We start from the raw sequence: 16751 nt of genomic DNA on the forward strand, positions 1-16751 counted from the left end.
AAGGCCAATTGTGTGAAGTGTTTGTCTTGATAAAGAATCCACACTATTTCTTGAATATTTGTTCCTCAAGGAATGGGTCTTGGAAAGAGAGTCTTATATGTCAAGAGGATAGTGGGAGTCTAAAAGATCCTGAAAGAATTTCAAGATCTAATCAAGAATAAAATCTATACTTTCTCACCAGCTCATGACTTGAGGTTTATAACCTATCGTGCTGACATATTCCTATTTCTGTGCCCATTCCAGCTAAAGTTGGCTTTGCATATGAGTTCTAAGAGTTCTCAGTTGGTTGCATAAGAACTTGGAAGCAATAGTAGGCCTTTGTGCTGCCAGGTGGCAAGAAGTTAAAACTGCACAAGTTCAATCTATATGAGTTTGGATTAATCAATAACCTTGTCTTGTGATTATGGTTTTGACAAATTCACATGGATAGGAACACGTACACCTAAAAATCTAAGTGTTATAAGGTTTCTCTCCGATTCATGAAAATGATGGTGAGGAAATGCTTTCACTAAGTGGTTTTAAGTAGATAGCAATTGTGATATTTGCATTCTAAAAGTCGTTAGTGGAGCGTGTGTGGTTAACCGACACACTAACATGGATTTGTGAGTAATGGAAAAGGTCTAAACATTTGAGACTATGATTACGACATCCCTTTTCATAGTTCTGAAATTGTTTAGACACACATGTGTGCTATCTAAGGATAGGTGTATGATTTTGATAAAGTCTTATCAAAGCATCTCGTATCAGAAATCTGAACTTTGGTAAGAAAGTCAATAAAGTATTGATTTCTAGAAGTCCACCTGATTTCCGAGAACATATCAAAGCTAGTGGGAAGATAAGTGTTATGCTAATAATCATCATGTTAGTGGGAGCATGATATTTATAATAAGTGCTGCAAGTTAGCAATGTTAATTATAGAAAACAAAAGTTTCAATTGGGAAAAAGTTGTTCTGCTATATTTAAAGGAGAGAGGAAATTATACTTCATTTCAAATCTAAGATCTTAGATCATGAGATTTTAATTAAATTTAGTCAAGTATATATATGAATTTTATGTTGGAGTGGTTCAACATAAGGAAATTCTATATATGGGAACATTATTTGCGTTTTAAAATTCGATTGTAATTATAGCATCCCTTTTCATAATCTGAATTATGAGAACATGAAAAATAGAAATAGAAGTATTATAGCAAAAGACTAGTCTAGTATCATGTCTTTATGTGAGACATCATGAATCGTGTCCCATATGCTTCAGATATAGGATCGATTGCATGTGCTATAATATTCATCTGTTCTAAATTTTTCCAAATGCCTAGGTCATTAAGAGGGAAAGAGTACTAGCACTGGATATGACTAATTTGATTAAGCAATTGTTGAGGACAATCTGAGGTTTACCAAAGATTGCTTGCTCAGGGACTATTGGAAGTATGGTGTAAATTTTTGGAGAGGACCATATTGACATTTTCTGAAAAAGAGGCAACTCTTATTCAGAAGTTATAGTCAGAATGAGAATATGGAAATGTTACATAGGTGGAAGTTAGCCATTAAATCTGTGTAAGATTAGGAAACTTAATGCGAGAAGGATGTTCAAATCAATGTCCTTTGAATTTGAGTCTTTTTTTCCATGGAATGATCTCCATTGGAATACTTTGTAATGTATGTTGCCAATTCTTTGTGACTTGGTGCATAGTTATTACGAGAGGATCAATGCATATAAGTTTAGAATCTAACATATTTCGATAAATCGCAGGAATTTGGAATTCTTACATTTGCGGTAAGGATTTGGGTCTGTGAAATGAGCATCATTGGAATCATGTTCAATTGGTCTATTTCACAAAGTAAGGATCATAGACAAACATAGTGTGCATACTTGGTGTATGGCATAACTATTGTTTAGAAAATATAGTGTACATGTTTGGAGCATGGGACAACTGTTGTTTTAATTCAAGTATTAAGCTGATAAATTTGAAACATTATACAATGAATAATGAGTAATTAATATGGTGTTTAAATAAAAGGTGTTCTATTTACTCTTAAATGTGCTTAGGGCCATATTCAATTAGTATTATTCTTTTGTTTCACTTTGCATGTTTTGACTTCTAAAATAACTAGGTCATTCTTCCCGAATGACTAAGTTATTCAAACCATCTACAGTCGATAATACGTTGGAAGTAGGTATTAAGGCAAGATTGTCATGAAGTTGGCTTGTAAATGTCTATGGTGTTGGACATAGCAAGAGTTGCTACAACATTCATGAGTGCTCATAAGTTCCGAGTATTGGATTAAACCCATGCTCATTTGAATCACTTCATGGATTTTATCACGAGTGATCATGAGACAATAATATCTTATATTCTTCAAACCTAGAGATATGAGTTGTTGACTATGAGTTGGTTATACATTGATTGCACGAAAACGCATTGGTAACTCAATCTTATAAAACGTGCCTTTGTGTATGATTCAACAAGTAGTAGAACAAGCATATGAGTCGCAGTTTATCCATTCCTTTTACCCTTGGAGGGATAAAAGCGATATCTGTGGGCCCCTCGATGATTTAGTGATTACACCCCTAAGTGCTTGGCTAAGCCTGGACTGATTTGATTTGTTCAATTAGTCAGTCGTCATAAATCGAAATCGAGAGACAACAAATGGATACAGAGAATGATTATAATCCATGCCTCAGTTGATATGATATCTAGAATTTAGGGATATATGATCCCTTATCTAATGGACAAGTCATTGACTAGGTCAGAGTTCGACAACGACTTTAAGAGCTACGATTGCTAGTCGGGTTTTGGAGTCATAAGCAATAATAGTTTTAGACTTATCCAAGTGGCAGACTATTGGATTAGTGTCTAAGTCCATAACTAGAATTGGTATGTACTTGACCCGATTTGGCATGGTGCATTTTGGGTTGCATGACATCGAAACAATTGGATAGACAAAATGAAAAAAAGGATACCGGTGATTTATATTAATATATTATAAGTTCTAATATATTAATATGAAATTGTATTACTTAATTAGTATTGATCAAAAATTAATTTAGAATTAATTTAGTGATCAAAAGGAACTAATTAAATATGGACTCTTATATATATATGGTGGGCCAAGTTCATTTAGGTTGGGCTAAGCTTTCATGGATAGTCCATGGAGTGCTTAACCCATGGATCCTATGGAAATGAAAGGTCATGGGTATTAGGGTTTACATAAATGTAACCCTAATCCTTCAAACTATATAAAAAGGTCCCTAGTTTATGAAATGAGCACTAGAGTGTGTACACAAGGGAGCTAGGCATTAGTGTATAGTACACAAGAGGGCAAAACCGATTTTGGTGCAAGTATCCTAATTCTCAAGTTATTCCAAGGGTTCTTAGTGTTGTGTGAACCATTTGAGGTGCAACACTTGAGGCACTAGGCTCTTAAAGGTTAAAGACTTCAAGCTCCATCAAAAGGTATGTCATTCTACTAGATTCTTGTAGTATAGTTGCTTTATATTATGCTAGTTAGGATGAAACCTTGGAATATCAAATATTTGCATGTATAATAGAGAAAACATAGATCCAAGGTTTATAGGGTTGCATGTACACCATAGGAGTGTTAGAATACTCAAAACCCATCACGATTGAGCTAGAGCACGCATTTCATCCCGATCCAGGAGAGTATTTCTGTAGAGAAGTTAGTCGAGATATATGTTCGGGAGGTGGTGGCACGTTATGGGATTTCAGTATTTGTGGTTTCAGACCGAGATGTTCGTTTTACTTCTAGATTTTGGAATTGGTTTCATGAAGAGATGGACACTCATCACCATTTCAGTACGACATTTCATCCGCATACCGATGGGCAGAGTGAGCAGACTATCCAGACTCTTGAGGACAAGTTGCGTGCATATGTTTGGGATTTTGGTGGGAGTTGGGATACCTATCTTCCCTTAGTGGAATTTCTGTATAACAACAGTTATCACGCTAGCATTGATCGACCTCCTTTCAAGATGATCTACATGAGGAAATGCAGGCTCCCAATTTGTTGTGCCGAGGTCAGTTAGTGGGTCATGGAGTACCGAGGTGGTGCTCAAGACCACTGAGCTGATTTAGAAGGTACGAAGCAGACTCCAGACAACTCAAATTCGGAAGAAGAGTTATGCTGATAGGTGTCGGTCGGACTTGGAGTTTTAGGTGGGAGACATTGTTCTCCTAAAGGTGTCAACCTAGAAAGGTGTCATCTGGTTTAGGAAGCAGGGCAATTTGGGCCCCTGGTATATTGGTCCCTTCAAAGTTTTGGCTCTGGTGGGCTGGGTTGCTTAACGTCTTGATCTTCCAGCCGAGCTCAGTCGGATCCATAGCACATTTCATGTCTCCCAGTTTCAGAAGTGTTTAGCAGATGACTCTGCAGTGGTGCGCTTAGAGGATATTCAAGTGGATGACCACCTGAATTATATTGAGAGACCAGTGACAATTTTAGATCGGAAGACGAAAAACCTGAGGAACAAGGTTGGGGGCTGGTAAAGCTGCAGTGGCTGCACCGCAAGCGGACTGAGTGGACGTCGGAGCCAGAGGAGGAAATGAGGGAACATTATCCAGATCTGTTCAGGGCAGTAGACTTCGAGGATGAAGTCTGATTCAAGTGGAGGAGAATTGTAACATCCGTGATTTCAAGGTATTGTTAATTTATTTAATCTTGTATTTAATTGTTCTTGGCAATGAAGTTATTTTGGAATTAGAGGTTGCGCCTCTATGTGTTTGGGCTAGATGAAGTCGTACGCTGGGTGTCATCCTGGCGTATGCGGGGAGTAGTAAGAAAAAGGAAAACGTGGGGCTATCCACGTAAAGGCAGCAGACGAAGTGGTACACGCAGCGTACGTGTGCTAACTCAAAACCCTAATTTTTAGGGTTCAATCCATATATATATATATATATATATATATATATATATATATATATATATATATATATATATATATATATATATATATATGCATGTGTGTGTCTGCGTGTCATTATGTCCCATTCCCTAGCCTCCTTATCAGCCTCCTTAGTTCAGAAACCCTAATATCTAACCCTCATCATCCTTGTGTGTTTTGACCTAGTGGAGTTCATTTTGGTAGCTTTTAGCCTTGGAAAGAAGAAGAGGAAGTTGGTGAAGGAGAATTAGTGAAGCTTGAGCTTGAAGATTCGAAACATCATCATCATTTAGCACTCATTTGAGGTATAAAGCTTAGAACTTGCCTTATTAATGCTTAGATCTCTTGTTTTTGAGTTTTTGTACCTTTTTGGTCCCATGGATAAAAAGAATTTTGTGGATCAAGGTTGTTTCTTAAGCTTGGAGTTGCCACTCTTGGTGCTAATTGAGTACTAAAGTCATAAAGTTGCCATCTTGGAGGTCTTGAAGCATCCATGCATGAGGATTGGTCATTTTTAAGGAAGTAAGTTGTCATATTCCAAGTTTAGGTTCATTTGGGGGCATGCAAGCTACCAAGTGGTCGAATTTATGGGTTAAGGCACTTCATTGGACTCAGATCTATGTTTGGCACCTCAGATCTTAAGGGTTTAAGTGCTTTCTGGGGTTATGGATTAATAGGAGAATACGTTGGGCGTGTAAGCTTATACACACAGCGTACAAGCTATGCAAGCATACATGAGTACGCCCCGCGTACTCACTGAATTGGGCTTTGTGTTGTTTGGGCCTCGGTTTGGGTCTCTTTCATGGATTGGTGACTTGGGTCGTGGGGGGCCATCTGGAATTGAACCATTGGGCTAGAGAAACATTATTGGGCCTTAGGCTAAATCCCATGCAAAAGGATTGGGCCTAATTGGAAATTAGGCCATATACTAGGCTTTATTGGATTATTTATCTTTTGGGACATAGATTGTGATTTAAGGACCAAGTTATCTTAGGGGTAAAATAGTCTTTTACTGCAAGTGGGATTTTTGGTTAATGAGGTAGATCCCTTTGTTAATTAGCTTTTATTTGGACATTGTTAGCTCAGGGAGCTGTAGGACCAGCAGTCAAGGATCATTCATTTCGGTCAGCTTATTGAGGTGAGTTTCCTCACTGGATTTAGTGGGTTGAAGGCACCAATGCAGGCCCATGTTTATGCTATGTTAGTATGCTAGCTGTCTTTGTGACTCTTGTATTTGTATGTGCTTCTATGCTTTCCGGGCTAAGGTCTGATGCCGGTTAGGGCCCGATGACCATTTGTATGCTATGTATCTATGTTGCATGAGTATGTATTTATTTGATATATGTTGTATGCATGTTGGGTGGGGCCTGATTTACTTCCGAGCTCAGCTTGATGACCGGGCAGGGCCCGATGACTGGGTGGGGCCCACTATATGCTTATTGTAAGTATGGTTTGTGGTAATTTAGGGGAACTCTTTAAGCTTTGTGCTTACGACTTTTAGTTTTGTTTCAAGTACTTCCAGTTCCAAGGGGAAGAGCTCGAGTTGACTGTATCGCACACATCACTGGAGTTCCGCATGATTTTTATAACACTTGATATATTGGTTTTGTTGCGATGAATATTTGATATTTATAAATACTATTTTATCTATCATAGGAAAATGAAATTTTTAGGACCATATTTGTGGGGTATTTCATTAATACTTGTTAGGCATGTTACCCGTCGGTTTCTTTTAGTATGGCTTACACATGTATACACTACTTTACTCCTCAACCTACACCTTCTGTCCACAACGGGACTAGAACCCTTAACCTTTGGCTAAGGGGCACCTATTTATCAACTTTAGATACCTCTAGGCCAAAGGCCTCGCTAGTTGGATAGCCAATAGTCGTTGGAGTGATTGTCTAGCTGAGTTATCTCACTACACTATTTATTGCAATATATGTTCATCTATGTTAGCATATAAGAGATAGTAGAGTAGAGCATCAAGTATAATCTCTACCTTCTTAATGTTATCGTACTAGAGTCATTGAGTGGAGCCAAAATTATATTCTCTATATGCTCAAATGTTATTATTATTGAATTATTCGTTATAGTTAAGTGAGGAGTTGATGGCTGAACGATGACAGGTCATGAGCCTGTAGACTCATGTTAACGATGAAATAGAAGGTAGGCAGTAAGTCTAGATACAAATAGAATCGTGTTGAAGAAGAAATGACAGGTAGGCCGTAAGTCTAAGATATACATATTATTGGTCGATTGGCAAAAGGTCGTGAGCCAACTGGTGGATCGGCGAAAGATCGCGAGCCATTGTTTGTATGTATGTATATGTATTGTGATTGTTGGGTCCATTATGTGTTGCGTCCTGGGCTCAGTCCTCAGCCCAGTTTTGTATCCCGATTGGGCCTGTCCATCCGTGATTTAATTATTAGGGTTTAGTATTTATAGATGCTTGCATGCATCTTTGTACGTAGCTCTTTAGTCGATCATTCAAAACGATCATTATTTTTGTCGATTGTAACCCTAAAAGCCTCTATAGTGGAAGTTCTTCATCGAGCTCTGTTGAGGCGTGAATCTATTGAACCATTCAGCTCATTATTGATTCATTCTCTTGTTTGTTATTTTGTTTACATTATTCTGATTAACCTGTGTAAGATGTAAACGATCAAACAGTTTTTCAACTCATCAATTGGTATCAGAGCAGGAGGCTGTGTAATTCATACACATCTCTTCTGTCAAAGAAGTGATTAGGGTTCATTCCATATTCATTGATATTTATTGAGCCGTCACTCCATAATTGACGTATCTCATTAATTATTAATCTTGCCTTAATATTACGTATTAAAAAGTCTGATCTTATAACAGGTTAAATGATCAAGCATGGACGATTCTCAATCTAATCCCATCAACATCTCTAACATCATCAGATCAACAACCAAAATCCCAATCCTCTACACGCAAGACTTTGAAGTGTAGATGCACCATTTTGAAGATTACGTTATTGGATTGGAAGATAATGGGTATCTGATATGGGAAGCAATCACAGTTGGCCCCTTCGCTCATTCAAACACTTCAAAAATCATTAAAACTTAGAAGGAGTACAATGATCTATTAAAAGATGTGAAGGACGTCACTCAGGACGAAAAGGAGAAGTTCCAATGCAACATTAAGACATTGAGACTAATTCGATTCGCCCTTCAATCCGACACGTTTTGTTTAGTAAGTTCATGTGGTACAGCAAAGGAAATCTGGGATCGGCTGCGTGAGTTGTATTACACAGATGAAGATCTGGAGCACTCGATTCAAACCCTACTTCTCTCCGAATTTGGAGAGTTCAAGCAGAAGCCAGAGGAGGTTGTTACACAAACGTTCGATCGGTTCAATCAACTTCTCAGTAAGATGATCAAACATGACATAGAAAGAAAGCTCATCGAACAGAAGGTCACTTTCTTAAATGGCCTAGGACCCGAATGGAGGGCAGTTGTGTCGACGGTTAAAGCATGAGCAGTTCAAGTCATATTCTTTGGCGAAACTTGTGGGGATTCTGAAATCCTAGGAAAAGATTGTGCTGCAAGAGAAGAGCGTGGTTTCAAACTTGGGGTCTTTGGCCCTTCTGTCTAAAGGTAAGAGCGCAGCAGAAGAAGAAGATCTGAATCTGCGAGACTACGATCTGACATCTGAAGATTATGCAATGATGGTGTCAAATCCCAGGAGGTTCATCAAGAAGAAGTTCCCTATCAACAAGAACCGAAATTGGCAGGGAAGCTACAGCTCTGAAAAAGGGAAAGAGGAGCCGAAGGTTGAAGAACTAAAGAAAGAAGCGCAACGTGAAGCTGATTCTGGTGTCAGCTGTTTTTACTGTGGAGGGAAAAATCACTACGCAAAATATTGCATGTTGAAGAAAATGGTGGAGAAAGATGAGGAGAAGGATGAAGAAGCAAGTCTCCTGAAAAGACTGGAGGAGATTAAAAAGAAGAAAGTTGCTACTAATCCCTCTATGAATGCTCTAGTTGTGCAGGATTCGGTAGATGATGATGAGTTCGGTGGTGTACAGGTATGGTCGACCGACTCAGAAGATGATGAAGTGAGAAAGCCTAATCATGGAAAGGCTTATGTGGCGAAGAGTGGTGATGCTAGTGGAAGATGTTTGATGGTGACAGATGTATCCCAGATGAGGGGATACAACACTGATGGTGGAAACGAAGTGGCTAAGGAGCGAGAAGACGTGTGCTTTACAGCGAAGCCTCTCAGTGTACAGATCAGTGAACTTGTTGAACTAATCAAGAAGGTACAATCCATTTTTGTTTCGTTTAAAATTCCACAAACATCATATGAAAAAGAATTAAATAACTTGAATTTAAGAATTTCAAATCTAGATAGTTGTTTAACTCAAACACGAGTCACAAATTCTAATCTGACAAACCAAATGAGCAGGGTGTCATCCAAGAGTGAGGAGCGAAGAATGTGGATGAGCAGGGTGTCATCCAAGAGTGAGGAGCGAAGAATGTGGATTGAGCAGAAGGAGTTGGAGATGGTTAAGTCTAGGGATAAAAATATCTATTTGCAAAGAGACAATCTTAAGTTGTTAAAACAGAGAAATTTTTTTTGTTTGATTGCAAAAAGACTTTATACTAACATTACACAACTGCATTTAAATTGTGAAATAGGCCAGAAAATACATCGCATGATTTTGCCCTTCCTTGAGCTAAAGGAGGATGAAATCGATGCCGAAGCATACAACTGTGAAAGTGTTGTATCTTCAGATGATGTAAATCCCACTTATAAGTTTGGTCTGGACAAAACTAAATCGTTTATAAAGTCTAAAGACCATAAGGACATGCTTAAGAACCTTTTGGATAAAAATGATAGGTTGAAACTCAGAGTCGAAACTATACAAAAATTTGACTCATTGAGTACCAAATTATGTTCAGAAAATAAAATTGATGTTGAAAATGCATCTGAACTTAATGAGGATGATGACATGAGTGAAATCTCTGTAGAGGATGAGGTTGACTGTTCAGAGTTTATTAGGAGCGAACCTGAAAACCACAAAAACTTGATTTCTGAAAATTCTGTGGAATTCACTCATCTGTCCAAAAATAAGTCCCCAATCCTTAAAGAAAAGGCCGTTGTATACCAAAAGGTAAGAACCACTCTCAATCAGGTTTATAAGGTTACAGGAGTAACCGAACATCAGACAGCCGAACTCACTGCATTGGTGAATGAAGATAATGTAGATGGCTGTGATGCGTTTTTCTGGTCTGCACCAATAGACAACGCAGATGAAACTATTGGTTTGTCGGAGCGAACATCATGGAAGGTCAAAGGTAGATATGTGGCGGAACCACTTAATAAACCTACCAACTTTGACGTGCCCAGTACCAGTGGCACAAAAGAGGTTCCAGTGGAATACGTCTCCTCAACAAGTGAAACCTCTTCCATGGAAAGTGAACCTGTTGTTCAAAAGCCGAAACAGAAGGCAAATATTCACAGACAACCGAAACAGGTGAAGAATCAAAAGCAGTAGAGGAATCTCAGATACAAGAAAAATCTTTCAGAGCGCAAGCAATTTTGGCGCTCCCAAAATCCTCACTATACTCACTTTGATAGAAACTCCAAGCCAAAAGGAGAAGAGAATAAGAATAAAAGGGGCTTCGGTTCGTTGGATCAAAAGAACTAAAAGAAGACTTTCGGGCCACAGAAAGAACAAGACTGGAAGGATAGGTTCGGTCCTGAAAGTAACAACAACCGAAAGCCTGGTTTCGGTCCAGCAAACAACAACAGACGAAGACCAGGGTTCAGTCCATCAAGCTTTTACAGCTGAAGACCCAGTTTCGCTCCAGCAACCCACAACAATCGAAAAGCCAGTTTCGGTCCATCAACAAATAGCAACCGAAGGTCCAGGTTCGGTCCCTTAAATGATCACAACCGAAAGGGTCATTTTGAACCTCAAGTCAGGAAAGATTCTCATTCTAATTTCTATTCCTCTAATTCTTCTCGTTCTCATTCTTCTTGTAAGCCTAATTCTCGTCCTACACCAAGCTCACAATCGACGAAGGATTTGAAAGGAAAAAGGAAGATTTCCTCAGCAAATGAAGACCGAAAGCAAGCTAAAGTCCAAACTCCTAAACCTAAATCCAAAACACTTGAATCTAACTCCAATAAAATCAAAGTGTTTACTATTAAGAGGAAAGATGAAACAACATTAATAAAACGAACTTATCTTTTTGATGCTTCTCTTACTATTCCTGTTTCTGTAAAAGGCTCACGAGGACCCAAGAAACTTTGGGTTCCTAAATCTGCTTAATTTTTGCAGGTTATAAGTGACGAGTAGTTCGACGAAGAATGGTACATAGACAGTGGCTGCTCATGTCACATGACAGGAAGGAAGGAAGAGCTAAGGGAGTTTCGGTCCCTTCAAAACGGTAGTAACATCAAGTTTGGTAACAACTCCTATGGAACGATAAAGGGTTATGGGATGATAACCAATGGAGACTTTACAATCAGGAAGGTGGCTTATGTAGAGGGGTTGCAGCATAACCTCATCAGTGTGTCTAAACTGGTGGGAGATACAGGTCTCAAAGTCTTGTTCGATGACGAAGGTTCAGAGATAATAGAGAAGAAATCCAACAAGGTTATTCTCAAGTCAGAACGAAAAGGTGAAATGTTCCCTCTGAATCTCAACCCAATCAAAGGGAATCCAACCATATGTCTATTGTCTAAAGCCCATTGAAACGAAAGTTGGTTGTGGCACCGAAGGCTCTCACACCTCAACTTCAAAGACATCAACAAGCTAGTCATTGGTGATCATGTTCGGGGTCTTCCACTGCTTAAGTTCGATCGATAACACTTATGTGCTGCTTGTGAAATGGGGAAACAATGTCGCCAAAGTCACCCAACAACCATAAACACCAAAGTTGTTGAACCACTTGAGTTGCTTCACATCGACTTATGTGGTCCATCATTAATCGAGAGCATTGGCGGTAACAAGTACATCCTTGTTATTGTTGATGACTTCTCATGGTTTACTTAGGTGTTCTTTATAAAGCACAAATCTGAGGCGACTCCCAAGCTGAAGATCTTTATCAAGCAGGTCAAAGTGCAACTGAGAAAAGTCGTTCCAAACATCAGGAGCGACAATGGACTGGAATTCAAGAACAAAGAATTCGAAGATTTCTTAGCAGAAAAGGCACCAGTCACAATTTCTCAACCCCCTATACACCTCAACAGAATGGAATTGTCGAAAGGTGAAACTGATCCCTGTGTGAGGCGGCCCGAACCATGCTGAGTTTTGCCTTCTTTCCTCTATATTTCTGGGCAGACGCTACTGCTGCAGCTTGTTTCACTCAAAATAGATCTTATCTCAACAAGCGTTTCTCTCTCACCCCCTATAAGATTCTTAACAACAGGAAGCCGAATGCCAAGTTCTTTCACGTGTTCAGCTCAAGGTGCTTCATTTTCAACTCCAAAGAGCATCGCCACAAATTTGATGTCAAAGCCGATGAAGGCATCTTTCTAGGATATTCTCTTACTTCAAAGGCTGTAACTTCAAAGGCATACAGGGTTCTGAATAAGCGTTCTAAACGAATTGAAGAAACCTATTATGTGACATTCGATGACATTTACGTCAAGAAGTTGAAGTCTACCGAAGGGGCAATTGGAGAGATTTTCTCTCAAACTGGTCAGGTCACAGCCTCAATCGCCAACTTTTTTGATCAGTTCATGGATTTATTTGATGAACCTAAGAAGGCTATTCACTCTGAAGCCATGGCAGCACACAACAAGGTGGATCACCTTAAGAAGATAATTGAAGATGTAGCCAAACAAATGGCAGAAGAAGAACCGGTTAGACACGAACCTCCTCAGCGTAATACTTTAGTCAAGGGGGAGAATCAATTCTCTTCAGATCGAGCAGATTCACAAATCCAGGGGGAGGATCCGTCATTTTCAATCGACGATAATGCTCATGGCCAGGGGGAGAATCCAATCTTTGACCGAACCGAAAGCCCAGCCAGAACTGAAAGCCCGATTGCACCCAAAAGTCCTGTAGCAACCGAAAGTCCGGAACAGCCCGAAAGGCCAGTAGAAGAAGGATTTTTTGGTTCACATCCAAATGTTTCATCATCTGTCGAGGGGGAGAATTACAATATGCATTATGATGATGATATTCAATCAGAGTTGGAAGAAGTGGTAAATGCTGAATTGGATCCCTCTTATGATCCAAATTATCCTCCTCTCACCAAATGGACCAGAGATCATCCTGTATCTCAAATAGTGGGTGATGCATCAGAAAAGGTTCTAACTCGATCACAACTGAAGGCGAAGCAAACTGCTCTATTCTCCAAAGTTGAATTCTGTATGTTTAATTCATTCATCTCCAAAATAGAGCCGAAGACCGTCAATACTGCTCTTGATCATTCTGATTGGGTTCAGGCAATGCAAGACGAACTCAATGAGTTCGAAAGAAATAAGGTCTGGAGACTTATTCCAACACCAAAAGATGCCTCAGTTTTCGGTCTCAAATGGGTGTTCAGAAACAAAATGGACAAGGAGGGAAATGTGATCCGGAATAAGGCTCGGCTAGTGGTGAAAGGATATTGCCAGGAAGAAGGAATCGATTACGAAGAGACATTCGCTCCGGTTGCAAGATTGGAATCCATTCGAATATTTCTTGCCTATGCTGCACACAAGAACTTTGAGCTCTACCAGATGGATGTGAAGTGTGCCTTTTTGAATGGGGAACTTGAAGAAACCGTGTACGTGGAGCAACCTCCTAGTTTTGTAAATGAAAAGCATCCAAATCACTGCTACATCTTGGATAAGGCAGTTTATGGTCTGGAACAAGCTCTTAGGGCATGGTATGAAACATTAACTAAGTTTTTAAAGATGTCTAAATTCAAACAAGGTTCGGTTGACCCAACCTTCTTTCATAAAAAGGAAGGTAACCACCTTATGATCGTTCAAATCTATGTCGACGATATCATCTTCGGCTCCACGAATCCTAGCCTAACAGCTGAATTCAGGAAGTTGATGGAGACTAACTTTGAAATGAGCTTAATGGGTCCGATTAACTTTTTCCTTGTTTTAAATATTAGATAGGGACCCGAAGGCATCTTTATCAACCAGGAAGCATACACAAAGACTCTCCTTGCCAAATTCGGCATGATGGGAGACTCAAAGGTCAAAGTCCCTATGGCGTTCGACACCAAGCTCACACCATCCTTGGAAAAACCAGTAGTCGACATAACGCTACATCGCCAAATGATTGGTTCCCTGATGTACCTCACAGCTAGCAAGCATGATATAATGTTTTCAGTATGCTATTGTGCCAAGTTTCAAGCAAATCTTCGTGAACCACACATGCTGGCAGTGAAGAATATATTCCGGTATTTGAAGCGAACCACCTCTCTTGGTCTCTGGTATCCCTCAAACTCAGGTTTCTTCGTTCAAGCCTACTCAGATGCAGACTTAGGAGGATGTGGGCTAGACCGAAAAAACACCACAGGAGGCTGTCAATTCCTAGACGGGAAGTTGGTTAGGTGGCAATCGAAGAAACAAACATGTGTTTCTCTATCTACAGCCGAAGCAGAGTACATTGCAGCCGCCTCCTACACATCACAAGTGATTTGGATCCAAAGCCAACTCCGGGATTATAGACTCAATATGAAAAAGATCCCACTATATTGCAACTCAGAAAGTGCAATTAAGATCTGTCATAACCCAATGCAACATTCCAAGACCAAGCATATAGCATTGAGGTATCACTTTATTAAGGATCATGTGGAAGATGGAAACGTCGAAATTCACTTTGTTCGAACCACTGATCAACTGGCCGACATCTTCACCAAAGCCCTTCCTGAAGCAAGTTTCAATAAAATCCTACAAGGCCTAGGAATGATGGAATCAGAGTCAGTAGCAAAAACACCTTCACAAAACTAAAATTTGGAAGTGAAATGAACCGAATGCTCGGTCTATTTCGGGCTCGGTTCACACGGGAACCGAAATGAACCGAACTCTCGGTCTATTTCGGATTTTGTCCCATTGCACTTGTTTTCGCTTATCTCAAAAAGGTGATGTCTTTGGTTGTATACTTTTGTACAATTGTTTTCCAAAAATCCAAAAATATTTTTTTTAGGAACCGAAATCAACTGAGCATTCGGTCCATTTCTGGTTCGGTTCAAAATTTTTTTTGTTTGGTTTATTTTGTTTTTCTCTTTACAAAAATATCAAAATTCCAAAAATATTTTCTTTCTTTTGTCTCTACTTCTGTTTATGTTAACAGTTTCTGGAATATCAATGGGGCAGGTATCATTCTCACTCTTTATACTAGCTAAGTGTCCTTAGAAACATGTTGCTGCATGTTGTCCAAAGCCTCAACTGATTTTGAATAAAGCCTTATTGACTGGGTATATACAAACCTCGTCTTCCCAATTAGGCTACTAAATTTCTTGTAATCATGAGCTACCTTAATCTTTTCTCATATGAGTTAAGAGTTTTCTACTTGGTCATTCTTTTTATAGCAGAGGTACTTTGGTTTCTTTACAACACCTCAAACATTTTTCTCCATCATATTTCGGTTCATAAATGTAACCCTTGAGACTCTCAGAAATAACCACTGAGGTTTATGGTTACACAATCTCTGTGTTTATGATCTTAGCTTCGTGTCACTACGTGCTAAGTGAATCCCAAAATTCAATACCCACTATGAATTGATGGTGAACAATTAAATTTTCTCTAGCTTTCACCCATGAATTAACGAAATCACCCAAGTGGTTGTACCATGAAATCTCTATTTTTCTTTTTGTGTGATTCTTATGAAATTGTCACACAACATAACATTTCTTCCCATAGAATCCAGTTTTAAATTTTTTTTAGATTTCACACCTAACATTTCCAACAAGTCACTGAACATAGTCTAAACCTACTTGTTCAATAGACCACATCGGTCTCACAGGTACTTCGTTCGGTTTTGGTCTTATGTCAAGATCCGGAATTCTGAACTGAAGCGAAAGCCACCCTTCTAAGCCTCATCAAAAGATGCCTTTGAACACTTCTTAACAAGTGCTTGATCGTAATTCAACGGGAAACCACACAGACACTTTAAAGTCTCTCTTGACTTTGAAGGAAGAGATTCGTGCTCGGGATCCACTGTTTCGTGTCTATATTGACATCACAAATTCTCACATAGATGTTGCTTTATTTCTTTATCTTTGAAACTCTATGCACGAAAATCTTTTTTGATTTTCCAAAAGTCTGGCTCGGCTCTCTACAAGCTACTTTCCTCTATGTAGCTTCGGTTCTTAATGATATACTCAACAAGTGGATGCTGTGGTTTTTCTAAGTCTTTGATTTTATTTAATGATGACAGCTCATTTAAAAGATACGATGATGACTTAGCCGGGAGATTAAAAGTTTCAAGAATTCAAAAAAATGGATTTGGTGGGAAGGCGTGCTAAACGGAAACAATTTTCTCTCTCATGCGTAATCATCGGGGTTGTTTTACCTCTTTACTACAACCCAAATTTCTGAGAGCAAACAAAGGCAATTTTTCTCCCACTGTTCATCTTCTTCTTCGAAGCATTCAACAATGGCGGATTCCTCCTCTATTCATGAAACATCTAACATTCTCCCAATCAGACCTCAGCAAAGCTTGGTCATCGACCTCACCCCAATCTCCTATGATGGCTCCATGTATCCCATAGTGGAGTGTCTGAAATACTCTCCACTGGTTCTCGCACTCTCCAAAGTTGAAATGGTGCCTATGGAATGTCTATCCCAGATTTTCTCCACAGCTCACTATGACAAATCCATTGATCGCATCTACTTCGACATCAAAGCAGCGTTTTTGCTGG

This window comes from Lactuca sativa, chromosome 5 (genome assembly GCF_002870075.4).
Source record: "Lactuca sativa cultivar Salinas chromosome 5, Lsat_Salinas_v11, whole genome shotgun sequence".
Taxonomy (NCBI): domain Eukaryota; kingdom Viridiplantae; phylum Streptophyta; class Magnoliopsida; order Asterales; family Asteraceae; genus Lactuca; species Lactuca sativa.